Below are 13,465 nucleotides of genomic sequence, written 5' to 3'. Positions count from 1 at the left end.
TCCATGTGGGCAACAGTTTCTGTAGTCTTATGCTCTCCAGTCTTATGCTGGCCTATCTTATTCTCTATTCATGCAAATGTTGTTGTCATCCAGTTGGCTCCAACCCATGCACCACATAAGGAAACATTGCCTGGTCCTGCATCATCCTCATAATTGTTCTTGTGTTTGAGCCTATTGTTGCAGCCAAAGTGTCAATCTTGTTGAAAATATTTTTTTACCACCCCTGTACTTTACCAAGCATGATGCTCTTCTTCAAGGACTAGCCTTGTCTGTCAGTCCATGTAAATGTATTGTGCCAGTATTAGGGCATCAACAAATTTGAGATGCCTGGCTATCTGGCATTAGCCCCCAATGCCACTCCCCAACCCTCAATCTGCATGGTCAACCCTGCTAATATGTGCAACCAGTTATTTATATTTTCTGAAGTTCTGGTTCTTCAACTGAGATATTATACTGCCTTCTTGGATTATCGTTAAGCTCTTGAATGTGAAACATAGTGTTGGCCTTCTATTAGGGTCTCAATTAATGATATATATTCTTGTTATCTTCATTTTTCTGATTAAGCTATCTCTTTCTCTGGTTCAGAGAACCAGAGGAACTCTGTAATCCATCAATTTCAAAGCTCCTGAGTACCTCATATCTACTTTTACAAATTCTGCTGACCTCACTGGAGAATAATGGCAGCTACTTTCTGCCGGGATTTACATTGCTCAGTCTTAAACTCTCAGGTTCTGTGGCAGCAGTATCATTCTACCCAGTGTAATCAAATGAATCTGAGAGTTGGAAGGAAAGCATATTTATAGACAAAATATCCCTAGATCTTAACTGTATCTTGTTTATAGCCTATCTGGTTTGCACTCTCTCTGCCTTTGTCAGTAAAGAGACAGGCACAGAAGCGAGCAAAAAGGTCAACAAAGCCTCTTTTTCATGAACATGTGCTATGTTCTTGTTGCTGCTGGAGCAGAAAAGGAGCTCTCATGAGCTCCAAATTCACGGTTAATACCCCACAGTTGCTCTGTGGGAGCAAAACAGCTCCCATCACAATGTCCAGCCTCAGCAACGCTGTATAGCGTTCCCTGAGTAGGACTCCACTCGGTGGTAGTTGGTTTCCATGGCTATAAAAGAAGCACTGCAAGTAGTTGGGTGGCTGTAACAAATAGAAAAGTATTTCCTCACAATTTAGGCGGCACGAAGTTTGAATTCAGAGCCATGACGTTAGGGAAGGACTGGGTGGACTCAGCTCTGGGTGAAGATCCTTGTGTCTCTTCAACTTCTGGTCCTTGGTTCTTGTCAGTTGTCATGCAGGGTCTCCCTTTGCCTTTGCTTGTTTTGGTGCCTAAGCTGCTCCTTTGTATCTCAAAGGAATTAGTTTAAGACACACCCGAATGTAACAAAGAAGATCTGATTCCCAGGTGGGATGATATCCACCTGGATCGGGAAGACGGAGTCTTGGCGATGAAGCTGGTTAAGCAGTGGGTTAGGCATTGGACTGCTAACGGAAAGGTCCTCTGTTCAAAGGCACTAGCTGCTATGCAGTAGAAAGATGAGGCAGCCTGCTCTCATCAAGATTGATACCCTGGGAAATCCTGGGGGGCATTCTGCTCTGAACTACAGGGTCCCTATGATTCGGAATCAGCTTAATAGCATGGGGTACAAGGAGAGATTAGGAGTTAAAAGACACATTTGGGGGTGGAAGGCACAATTCCATCCATAATAGACCACAGAAAAAAGATAGTAAAAAACCAAATCAGGATTAAGAAAAGAATCGCTAAAATGAATGAACATTTTCTGGATTACATTGTATGGAAGCAGACATAATTCTCCTTTTTAAAAGACTATTTTCCTAAAACCACATTACATGTAAGCTTCCCACTGTTTATAGGAGCTCCAGTGGCCCATGCAAACACATTTGAATTGGATTCCATAAAGCATGTAATTTAAACATTGGCACAACTCTCTACATGGACCCATAAAATCTATATTGTGGGGGTCTAACCTACAGGTGAAATCATGCTATAATGGAATTCTTCCAATAATTGTGATTTTACCCCAACCCACACTACCCTTACTATGATATTAAAGTGCTGTTATTCACTGGAATAGGATTCCTCAGTCACCCTTATTATTGTTGCTGTAAATAAGTTTAACAGCCCTACATTCTGAAATGAACGAGTCCTCTTTGATGTTTAACTTAAAAACCCATGTTTAAAATAATGTTGAACCAGGGGTGACAGTGGCGATACCAGGAGGGAAAGGGGATGAAGAAAGGGGGAATGGATCACAGGGAGCTACATATAACCTACTCTCTGGGGAACGGGCAGCAGAAGGGTGGGTGAAGGGAGACGCCGCACAGTGTAATATAAGATACAATAATAATTTATAAATTATTAAGGGTGCATGGGGGAGAGGGGAGGAGGAAGGGAAGGGGAGGGGGAAAAAAAGGAAAATGAGCTGATTCCGGGAACCCAAGAGGCAAGCGAATTTTGGGAATAATGAGGGCAACAAATGTATAGATGTGTTTTATACAATTGATCTATGTATTGTGATGAATTGTATGAGCCCCAATAAATTGATTAAAAATAAATAAATTAAAAAAAAAATAATAATAATGTTGAATTTTTTGCTGCCACTGTAATTTTTCAAACCACTCAAGTAGTCTCTTTTTTTTTATTCATAAGGAAGGCATGGGTCATCAATGTTTTAAAGATATAACTAGCATTGAATCACATATGAATCCTGTGGCCTATGGATAAATGGGAGCTTCCAAAAATTCATGGAAAAAATGGCATTAAAAGAAAATGAAAATGTTTCCACCACCTTTTGGGAGCTCCTTCATTTGGGTTCCCAGGTAAGATGGATGGAAGGTCTTCACCTGTCATGACGCCTGCCCTCTACACTGGCATGCTTCATAAAACTATTACAAGAACTCCTACTTGTCAAAGGCATTTTCATTCAAAGCTGCCTTTCATAAATCATATCTTGTTTAATAGATTAGCTCTGAATCTTTTCTGTTCATCTGACTGCTTTAAACATTATCATTAACTTAAATGATTTTTGTATAAAAAAACAAAACAAAATCAGAAGTACTTCTCCTAGACCATTTTATTCCTTCCTTCTTCTCCCTACTCCTCCTAGCTATAATAACCTATTTCTGAGGTAATACGTATAATTCTGTGACAAATCCACTTCAGCCTTGGTAATGCCCTTCGTTTTGACTTCAAAACATTCACTGGCTCTCATGGATTTGTACTATTTAACACCCAGATAAAGGTAAGCTGTCTTTTTTAATAACGATGGATTACATTTTCTCGTTACATGCTCTTATTCAATTGGATTTTTTCAATTTAAGCACATCTTTTCTACAGGAAAAATGTAATATCAGTGTGAGAATAATTGTAGTTATTAGAAAGGTAAACTTGATGAAATACTAAGTAACATAAACTGAAATTACCTGATTAAATTAGTACAAAAAGACTACTATTTCCTTGGGAAAACAATATATTCTCTAGATTTTCTCTCTCTCCCTCCCTCTCACTCTTTGTTCTAAGACTATTGTAACCTACACCTTATCATAAATGACTCTATGGAGGGTGTTTGAAATAGTCTTATAATTGGGGGCCATGTGTGATTCAACAGATAAGCATTCCATGTTCAGAGCCTGATCTGAAAATTCCAAAGCTAACAATTTCTGACTGCATTTATAGTTATTCTTTTGGAATTCCAATTCCAATTTAAGTCCCGGCTTGTTTAATTCACTAGTTTCTATAACCAAATAATATGACATAAGTACACTAACCATTTTATTGTGAAACATGTGTGATTGCAACGACAACTCACTCCCTTTATCCTTTAATGCCATTTTTCCATCAACCTTTTGAAACCCACCCCCCATAAAATCAACTTTACCACTCAGTTAAAAGTCATTAAAATGTGTTCTTATGTTATTGGGAAAAGACAATTGTAAATTTACTTACTTCAGAATAACTAGGTTCTTGGTTTCCTTAACACTATAATCAAGCAGTATTATCCATCATAATAAAATTTGCTATAACACTTTGAGCACCTATATGCCCTCAATAGTGCCGAGCATTCTAGCCGAATTTCCCCTAAACCTTACAAATATTCTGCAACATTGGTACACCAGCCTATTTCCCAGGTGGGAAATCTGAGACTACTCAGAGATGTGAAGTGATTTGCTTCAAACCTCTTAGCTAATTAGATTTGAAAGTGAGAATTGAATCTAAGACTCAGATATGTGAAGTGTCTTAACCTAAACCAGTCAGTTAATTAATTTTGGAAGTAAGGTGGAAGTCTGGTCAACCAGATTCCAAAGTGCATGATTGGCCCAATCAATATCTGGCCACTTAGTCTCTCACACTCCTGGTCTTCACATACCCTGCAGTGTCTGACATCTAGTGCATACTCCTCAAGGGTTCAATGAATAAATAAACATATGAATTAGGTTTGATAGGATTCAAAGATATACAGAAATTCAAAATATACTATCATTTTTCTTGACGCTCCTATAATATATAAAATCATGAGTATGAATCAATGGTGCAAAATTCATTAAAATAGCATTTATGATGCTATTTTAGAAATAGAAATGATGGCACATTTCAATAGAAATAATGGCACATTTCTATTGAAAAGGAGGCCTAGAGGTAGTGACTTTCACATTGAACAATATCTAAAGTGCTTTTATTTTCAAATGCCAGAATATGTCATTTTTATGTAATTTAATATATATAGAACTAAGATATTGTTGTGTGTTATGTATTTAAGGTATTAACATTGTTTCCATTTTAGTCTATGTTATTTTACTTCTGTATGTACATTGTAATTTTAGGAATTAAAAATATTGATGTCTTCCACTCTTTTCATGCAAGTAAAGTATCTACTATGCATCATTAATACTATTATTATTAATGGAACATTCACATTTTGCTTTTTCAGAATCATAAGAAGGTATTTCATCTTCCTTCCTTTTTTCAGATCATTCAATATTTAAATCTGACATTTGGTTCAAATGATGTTTCCCAGAAGAAAAAAAAAAAGATGTTTCTGATTGCAAACTTCTTCAGAGAGCGCTATACTCAGTGCCTCCAGTCCTGCTGGTGGAGAGACCCCACAGCAATAGATCTGAAGAGCAAGAGTTCAGGAAAGACGAAAGAGAGACACAGAGACAGAGCACTTTGCATTTCCTTTAGAAGGCCACAACAGTCATATGGGATGACATAAGCCTCTTTGGATGGGATGACTTTGTTAAAATATTAGGAATATTATGTGTTCGTCTTCTTTAAAAACATTTCATAAAGGTACACCAAAAGAAAGACCCTCTTGTTTCATTTCCTGCCTCCGTAGACTGTTGTGTTACTAAAATATTTTTATTACAGCAGAACCTGAAGCAATATAAAATATTTGCTTGCGGATTATTTGTAGTCCCTTTAAGCTGAACTTCTGTAATGAAATCTATTTACAGATAGTCCACAGTGCCCTATGGTGACTAGTTTATGCAAATGAAGTGTGACCCTGGGAACAAACCTTTGCCCCCACATCATCCTCCCTGGCTTCAAAGGTCTCCAGGCAATCACTTTTTTAAGTAAAGAGATTTTAAAACTGAAGTGCAATAGAAAGAGGGGGAACATAACTTGATGCTAATAATTGATACAAAATCGAACCATTTACTATCCACTGTTTTCCCATAAATATTTAGACAATAATTTTATAAGTCCTTTCGGGATAAACATGTTATTATGTAATCTTTTTTGTTCAGCTTCTAGTTTTACTTTGAATCCTAGCAACTATGGACAAATATCAATAAATAGTAATTTACTTTAACTTAATTTCTTACTTTTTACTTAAAACCAGAGATCAGTATATTGGGAAGAACTGGTTTAGTGACGAGAAAATGTTTGCCTCTTATTAGAGTGTCATTTGCTGTGATTTTGGAGGTTGGCACCACAATAATCGGAGTGATCAGGAAAATGTACCTAATTCTGTGAGGACCATGCTATTCTCTTTAATATGCTATTTTTAGATTCCTGTATTAATAAGAAATTAAGGAGAAAATAATGAATCTGGTTTTTAAGAAGAAGATAAGAAAACCGGGTAATTGATCACACTAACAGTGGGGAAGACCTGCTTAACTATTTTAAATGATAGTTACCTTAACAAAACCTTTGACTCAGGGACTTCCTATTTGAAAAGAAAGTTATTTTTAGAGACAAATTGTTCAAAGTAAGCCAGGTTCAGAAAGCAAGTGGATTTAAATAGACCAGTGGTTCTCAACCTGTGGGTTGTGACCCCTTTGGGGGATGAGCAACGCTTTCACAGGGGCCGCCTGATTCATAACAGTAGCAAAATTGCAGTTATGAAGTAGCAATGAAAATAATTTTATGGTTGGGGGGTCACCACGACATGAGGAACTGTATTAAAGGGTCACGGCATTAGGAAGGTTAAGAACCACTGAAATAGACTTTTGAATGCCTTAGGATCTCAGGGCCAAAGTGCTGCCTCCGCATATTGCCAACATTTGGAAAAAACACAGGATAACTCTGGGACTTGACAGTCACAACATCTCCTATAGAACATGACAACACTACATGTGACATTAAACTATGGCCATGTAGCATGACAAAATTAGATTGGGCAAAGACACAGGCAATTTCCTTTTTAAAGAATTCCCTAGTTGAAGCCTGCTAACTAGTTGCTATTTTTAATAAGATACAAAATTTTACTGAGATTGCAGCACATGTTGACAATTAAATTGTTATCTACTCTCTTTTGGTAGAAATAGTTATCAAAATATCTCATGGGGTTTTATTTTAAGTGGTTTGTGTGGAATAATGAGTAATTGGCAAAACTGACCACTTTGGCATTGAAATGAATAAGGACTTAGAAAATCCTTCATTTACAAGTTTGGTGAAATATGAATATGGCCCAAAACAAGTGGCAAAAGGGCTGGAAACTAATTGTCCAGAAGTGGATACTCCACTTGATAGCTAACAGTTGAGTGCTCATACGATTGACGAGGAAGCTTGTCTGGATATCCAAAGAACTAAGAATCGGGAGCTCAGAAGGAACTGCAGCACAGCCAACTGAAATCACAGCGAAAACATAAATCTCTGTCAAATACAAACGTGAGAAAAACTAAGCAGCTAATAGAAAAGGATTTAGAAGCCCCATTCCAATCCTATGATGGGGGTGAAAGGGATAGAAAATTCAGAGGAAACTATGCAATATTTAGAAAAAGTATCCTGAAAAAAATCCTATTTCAAACTTAGTTATCATAAAGACTAAAGATGATCTCTTTTCAAAGAGATCTCTTTTCAAGAGAGATACCTACCAGTCGACCCTTTAAATTTCAAGAACTAATATCACATTTACAAACATTCAAGATTTGAAAATCATTCTGGCTGTGAACACTGCTTCCCATACTGAAGATAAGGGAATGAGAGGATATGAAAAGATTAAGAGAAGTTCTTTCAAGTGCTATATACATATACACAAGCTGAATTTTATTAGACTAATATCAATTGCACATCCCTTCTTTCATTGTTTCAACAAATATTTATCAAGATTTATTATGTCAATTACTATATTAGGTGCTACATGTAAAATGCTGGGAAAAACCTGGCCCCTCTCTGCTTTTGTGGAGCAAGAAACCAAGTGGTGGAGGCAAGTAGTAAGAAGAAATATATAAATAACTGTTGATTGTGATAAACACATTCAAGAAAGAAGGTACAGTGAGAAAATAATTAGGTGAGAGATGTTTTCAAATTTTCTTTAAAACTATGAGACCTGGAGGGTGAGTAAAATCAGCCATGTAAACAGGGGTGAAAATCTTCAAGGCAGAAGGATAAGTGTGATTGAAAGAATTGAGGAAGGAATTAAATTAAATTTTCAGAATTAAAGCAAGCTGAAAGGGGACTAATAGCAGATGAATTTAAAGGGACTTAATCATAGAAGGAACAAACGTCTGCAGGAAGGAATTTGGACTTCATTTCATTTGCAATGGAGGTCATTAAATAGTTTAACACAGGTCCCACTCAAGTGCAGATTTACCAATGTACTCAACCTTCCACTTCAGGGCCACTCCTGTTCTTTCCAAGTTTTGGCATAGCCCAAGCAAAGTGTTCACGGAGTCATATATTTATAAACACACACACACACACACACACACACAAGGATAAGTAGAAAAAGTATTGCTATGAAGATTCCCATTCATATATGCACAAATTCATTTTTTAAAGTGTTATACATGTCCCTGAAATCAATGTGTAGCTGCAGACAAGTTCTCTCAGTAATGTGTTTATACTGGGTTTACAAGGGCATATGCATTTATTTTTATTTTTAAAAGATCATATCAAAACAGTAGATTTCTGGACCAGTTAAATCAAGGCAAAAAGGTGAGTTCAGAAGGTCGTGACAACGGTGTTGGGGGACTCCAAAGGAATCATCATGCTCATGGTCTAAAAGGACTCAGAACAATCGCAGAGAATTATTATGCAGAAGTTCTAAGAAGAGAGAAAACTGCACTAGTGAGAAGACAACCAGGAAATTTGCTCTGAGGTTTAGTTTGTTTGTTTGATGAAACATGATGGTGCACCTGCTCACGAACTCCCCTATGAACATCCCTATGAGAATATTGTTGGGAAACCTTACATGCACCCTACCGCCCTGGGCTTTCACCATCACAATTTGGGTTCCACAGACTCAGAAAACATAAAAAGAATACAATTGAACCATTTGAATCCCCCAAGGATTCCAATACTGCTGTTTCCATATGGTACAAATTGAAAAGCAAGAATTCTTCAGGAATGGGTTAGAGAGATACAAACACCACCTCCAAAAGGTGTAAGCATAGAGGATATATATATATATACATACATTCATAAAAAATTCAGTCATTAAAATATATATTCATATAAAATTCATAGGATTCATAGAAATATGTGAAACTATTTGAGCTATTTTAAATATATATGTTTAGAATAGCTTCACATTTTTATATTACGTTCACTAAGGATTTGTATCATTTCATAAAAGTACTTTTTGGCTTATACATCACTGGTCGGTTCATGTTACTAGAAGACTTGCATGTAGCTGTGATGCTGACAGCTATGCTGCTGGTATTTCAAATACCACAAGATAGAGCAAAACTTCCTCTAAGACCGTCTAGGAAGAAAGCCCTCACGAAATACTTCTAAAACAAATTTTCCAGTAAAAATCCATTCATAGTCGCAGAACAATGACTGATTTCGTGCTGGAAGATGGGCCCCTCAGATGAGAAGCAACTCAAGAAGAGACCAGGAAAGAGATGTCTCCTCAGAGCCGAGTTGACCGTCAGGACAGGGACATGGATGGAGGAGAGCTTGCCGAGCTTCCTTTACTGATGTAGCCTTATTGAAAATGAGAAGAAACAGACGAACACATTCATCAATTGGTGTAATAGCTAACGGAAGAAGTATTAATTAGAAAAATTAGAAGTCATCAAAATGACATGAAGCAGAGATCAACATCTTAGGCATTAGTGAGCTAAAATGGTTGAGTATTGACCATTTTGAATTGGGCAGTGATTGAAGAGGAATGGTGTTACTTTCATCATCATAAGGTACATTTCAAGGTCACTGTAAGGTACAACACTGTCAGGATAGGAAAATAACCACACGCCTACAAGGAAGACAATAATAGTATGGCTATGATTTATACTTACTCACCAACCACTAATGTCAAAAGCTGAAGAAATTTAAGATTTTCTACAGACAACTCCTGTAGTCTGAAATTTACCAAACAATCCATCAGGATATATTGATAATTAATAGTGATTGGAATGTGAAAATTGAAAATTGGCAACAAGGTAGAAAGATCAGCAAGTGAAAAAATTGGCCTTGTTCATAGACACAATACCAGATACAACATGATAGAATTTTGCCAAACCAATGGTTTACTCCTTGCAAATACATGTTTATAATAACATAAATGATGGCTATATATGTGGAACTTACCCAATATATAGAATACCCCCTGCACTGAAGACATCAGTAAAAATCAAAGTTTCAAGAATTAATGGTATATATACTGCAATGTAGTGGATTATTTAATATGACTCTTTTAGCCATTGCTTTTGCTACACCCATCAAAGACCTTCAGTTCCCTGATCTACCTAGGAAAGAAGTGGGAGAAGGTACTAATGGGATTATATGATTCAGCTGTGGGTCATTGTTTACATAGTTTATTGTGCTGGCCATCCAGCTGGGCATAAATGCAGCCATCTCAGAAGCAGGGTTTACCACCAGCAATAGAGACAAGCCAAGAGGAGAGCATGTCCTTTGGATCCAGAGATCCCCGTGTACAGTATTGAGCATTCTGTTCCAGGAGACACTATGACATCAGAAGCATGATAGAGGAATAGCAACCGCAGAACCAACTCAGAGCACGAAACAGAGTTTTGAGCCCATTGTTGCAGCTACTGTGTCAACCCATCTTGTCTAGTGGCTTCCTCTTTTTCACTGCCCATCCACTCTACCAGGAGAGCCCTAGTGACATAGTGGTTATACATTGGGCTGCTAATCACAAGATCAGCAGGTGGCAACCACCAGGTGCTCCTCAGGAGAAAGAGGAGACTTTCTATTCCAGCAAACAGTTGCTCTCCTGGAAATTTACAAGGTTCATTCTACTCTTTCTAATAAGATCCCTCTGAGTCAGGACTGACTCAAGGGCAGTGAGACTGGTTTTAGTATCTACTCTACCAAGCACGATGTCCTTCTCCAGAGACTGGTCTCTCTTGATAACATGACCAAAGTTACATGAGACAAAGTCTCCCCATCCTGACTTCTAAGGGGCTTTCCAATTAAACCTCTTCCAATTCCGATTTGATTGTTCTTCTGGCAGTCCAGGCACTTTCAATATTCTTACCAGCACCATGATTCAAATGCTCCATTCTTCGTCAGTCTTCCTTAATCAATGTCCAGCTTTCACATGCAGATGAGGCATTTGAAGATAGCACGTGTTGGGTCAGGCACACCCCTAGTCCTCATAGTAACATCCTTCTTTTCAACACCTTAAAGAGATCTTGTGCAGCAGATTTACCCAACGCAATGTGTCATTGGAGCTCTCAGCTGTCTCGTCCATGTGTGTATGTACAGTGATGGTACATACACCCACATGAACACGAAGGACATTTGCAGAGTGAAATTAATCAATGACAAGAGGACAATTATTGCATGATACCAATGTGCTTTAAAAAAAAGGTTTAAAAAAATATTCATTTCTATGCCAAGCATATCTTCACCGTTTTAAATTTAAAAATAACTACAAAAACGGCCACCTCCCTTGGATTTTGTATCTAACTCCTAGCTTCCACAGACAACATGTGCCTTTCCATACCTTTATATCCCACCAAGATCAGACTTGCCCCGAGACCTATGAAGTAACCTGAACTGTTTTGTGTTTTTAAAGACTAGTAGAGGAGACAGCAATAATTCAGTGTCCTCAAAATTCTGACCAGAGGTCTGACATCATAGCTATTTCCAGGAACCATTTCAACATTTGACCAACACTTCTTCTCATTGAGTAATGCTGAAAGAAACGCATGATCCCAATAATTACTATCCTCCACAACCTCAAATTAAGCATATTATCATAGTATGGCACAACTAGGTATCTGTATATGATGACAACAAAAAAAAAAACCAAACAACTCTACTTTCAAAAGGGTGAAGGGGAAAAAACGTAGAACAATAGTGGTACTACAGAAATTATACCATAAATGTAAAATAAAAGAATATCAGAAAATATATTTTGTAACTATAGGGGATAAAAAGGTCTATTGTGCTTTACGAAACACTAAACCCCCCTTTACCACTTTTACTCCCTTTTCAAAGCTTTAAAAGCAAACCTAGCATAGTTCTAAATACCGGCATTAAAAGTCATGTTTAGATTTTAATTTCTGCTGCTTTGGCATTGCATCCATTCTTAAAATGCACAATCACTACTGAAACAGCATCTCTCTAAAAGGAGATTTCAACCGTGTATATAGCTTGTTAGAACTAGTTAGTGTTGCTTTGTAAACCCAAAACCTTTTAGAAAGTTTACATGAAATCTCTAATAGGGTCTCCATAAAGCCTGTGATGAAGAGCACACAAAGCAGTAAAACCCGGGAGAGTGGTCGACGGCAGCTTTTCTCAGGTTGACAAGGTCTATGACTCCTTACAAGATTATAGAAGGCCCTTCAGTTCATTGCCCTGAACTTAAAGACAACTTAGCCAAATCCCATAACAGTGGTTAATGGTTCTTAATTATATGATGTGATAAAATAGAAGAAAGGCAGCATTCTTACCAAAATTGTCTAATTGTATAAGAGCGTGCAGTCAAAAGATGACACAGCAAAGGGAGGGGGTACCCCAATGGAGGGGTCAAACAACCCCACACTTTCACTTCTCTCTTCCAAGTTTTACATCAGAGAGCAAGTCTCAATGGTATAAATATTTTAGGGAAACATGAAAAGATTTATTTTAGGTACATATTAGAGTAAAGAATTTCATCAAAAATTGATTTGTTGGCTTATATAAAACGAATATTTCACATAGTTGTCTGAATCTATTGGGATTCTCCATGATCAATATTTAAGTCTAAAACTGAATACTAGCCTAGGACATTTTGAGTAATCCTCATTGTGCTAACAATATATTCAATAAGAACAAACCTAAACAACTTTGCTGTCACAGTGTGACATTAATTAATTGTAATTAATGTCAAAAACATAATGTGTATGAATTGTTGCAAGGAAACCGACTTTATAAACTTTCATCAAATCACAACAAACAGTTAAAAAAAGGAGAAAATGCCAGTCACAGACACTTTCGAAAGGGAGGAAAAAAAATAGATGACTCAATTGATTAGCACTAAAATGGAATAAAGGATAAAAATAAAACACAACAGATTTTAAAGTATTCAGTCTATTCATGTATTCTATTAGAATTGTAATTAAGAGTTGATTCTACTTACCCATATAAACCATTTATTTTTTTATCACAAGGATTTTTATATATGCCTGTATACTATTTTCCACCTGTTAGGTTGTTATGTCGCCATAGAAACTTATGCTTACAAAGAATTGATAACAAGAATTTATCAACATGGGCAATTTTTATTCTATTTGTTGAGGTGAAAAATGAAATAGAATGAACAACTCACTTGCAAAGACTATAAGATTTAGAACAGGAACATGACAATACAGGTGTATCAGAGACGGTCTCTACCATTGCCTTTGGTGACAAGAACTACATTTCTTTAAAATTGTATAAATTCAGGTCAATATACTGGATATTAAAATAGTTTCCAGTTCTCATTTTTCTTAGAAGCTCAAAACACAATATGAGACTAAGTACAAAAGTACAGTACAGTGAACCCTCGCCACTTTGCGCTTCGACTTCCACGGCTTCACCCTATTGCGGTTTTT

This window comes from Echinops telfairi, unplaced genomic scaffold, assembly GCF_000313985.2.
Source record: "Echinops telfairi isolate 266 unplaced genomic scaffold, ASM31398v2 ScPeMD7_7468;HRSCAF=8506_0, whole genome shotgun sequence".
In the NCBI taxonomy this organism is placed as follows: domain Eukaryota; kingdom Metazoa; phylum Chordata; class Mammalia; order Afrosoricida; family Tenrecidae; genus Echinops; species Echinops telfairi.
The sequence above is the reverse complement of the archived record's forward strand: the minus strand, read 5'-3'. Positions refer to the sequence as shown.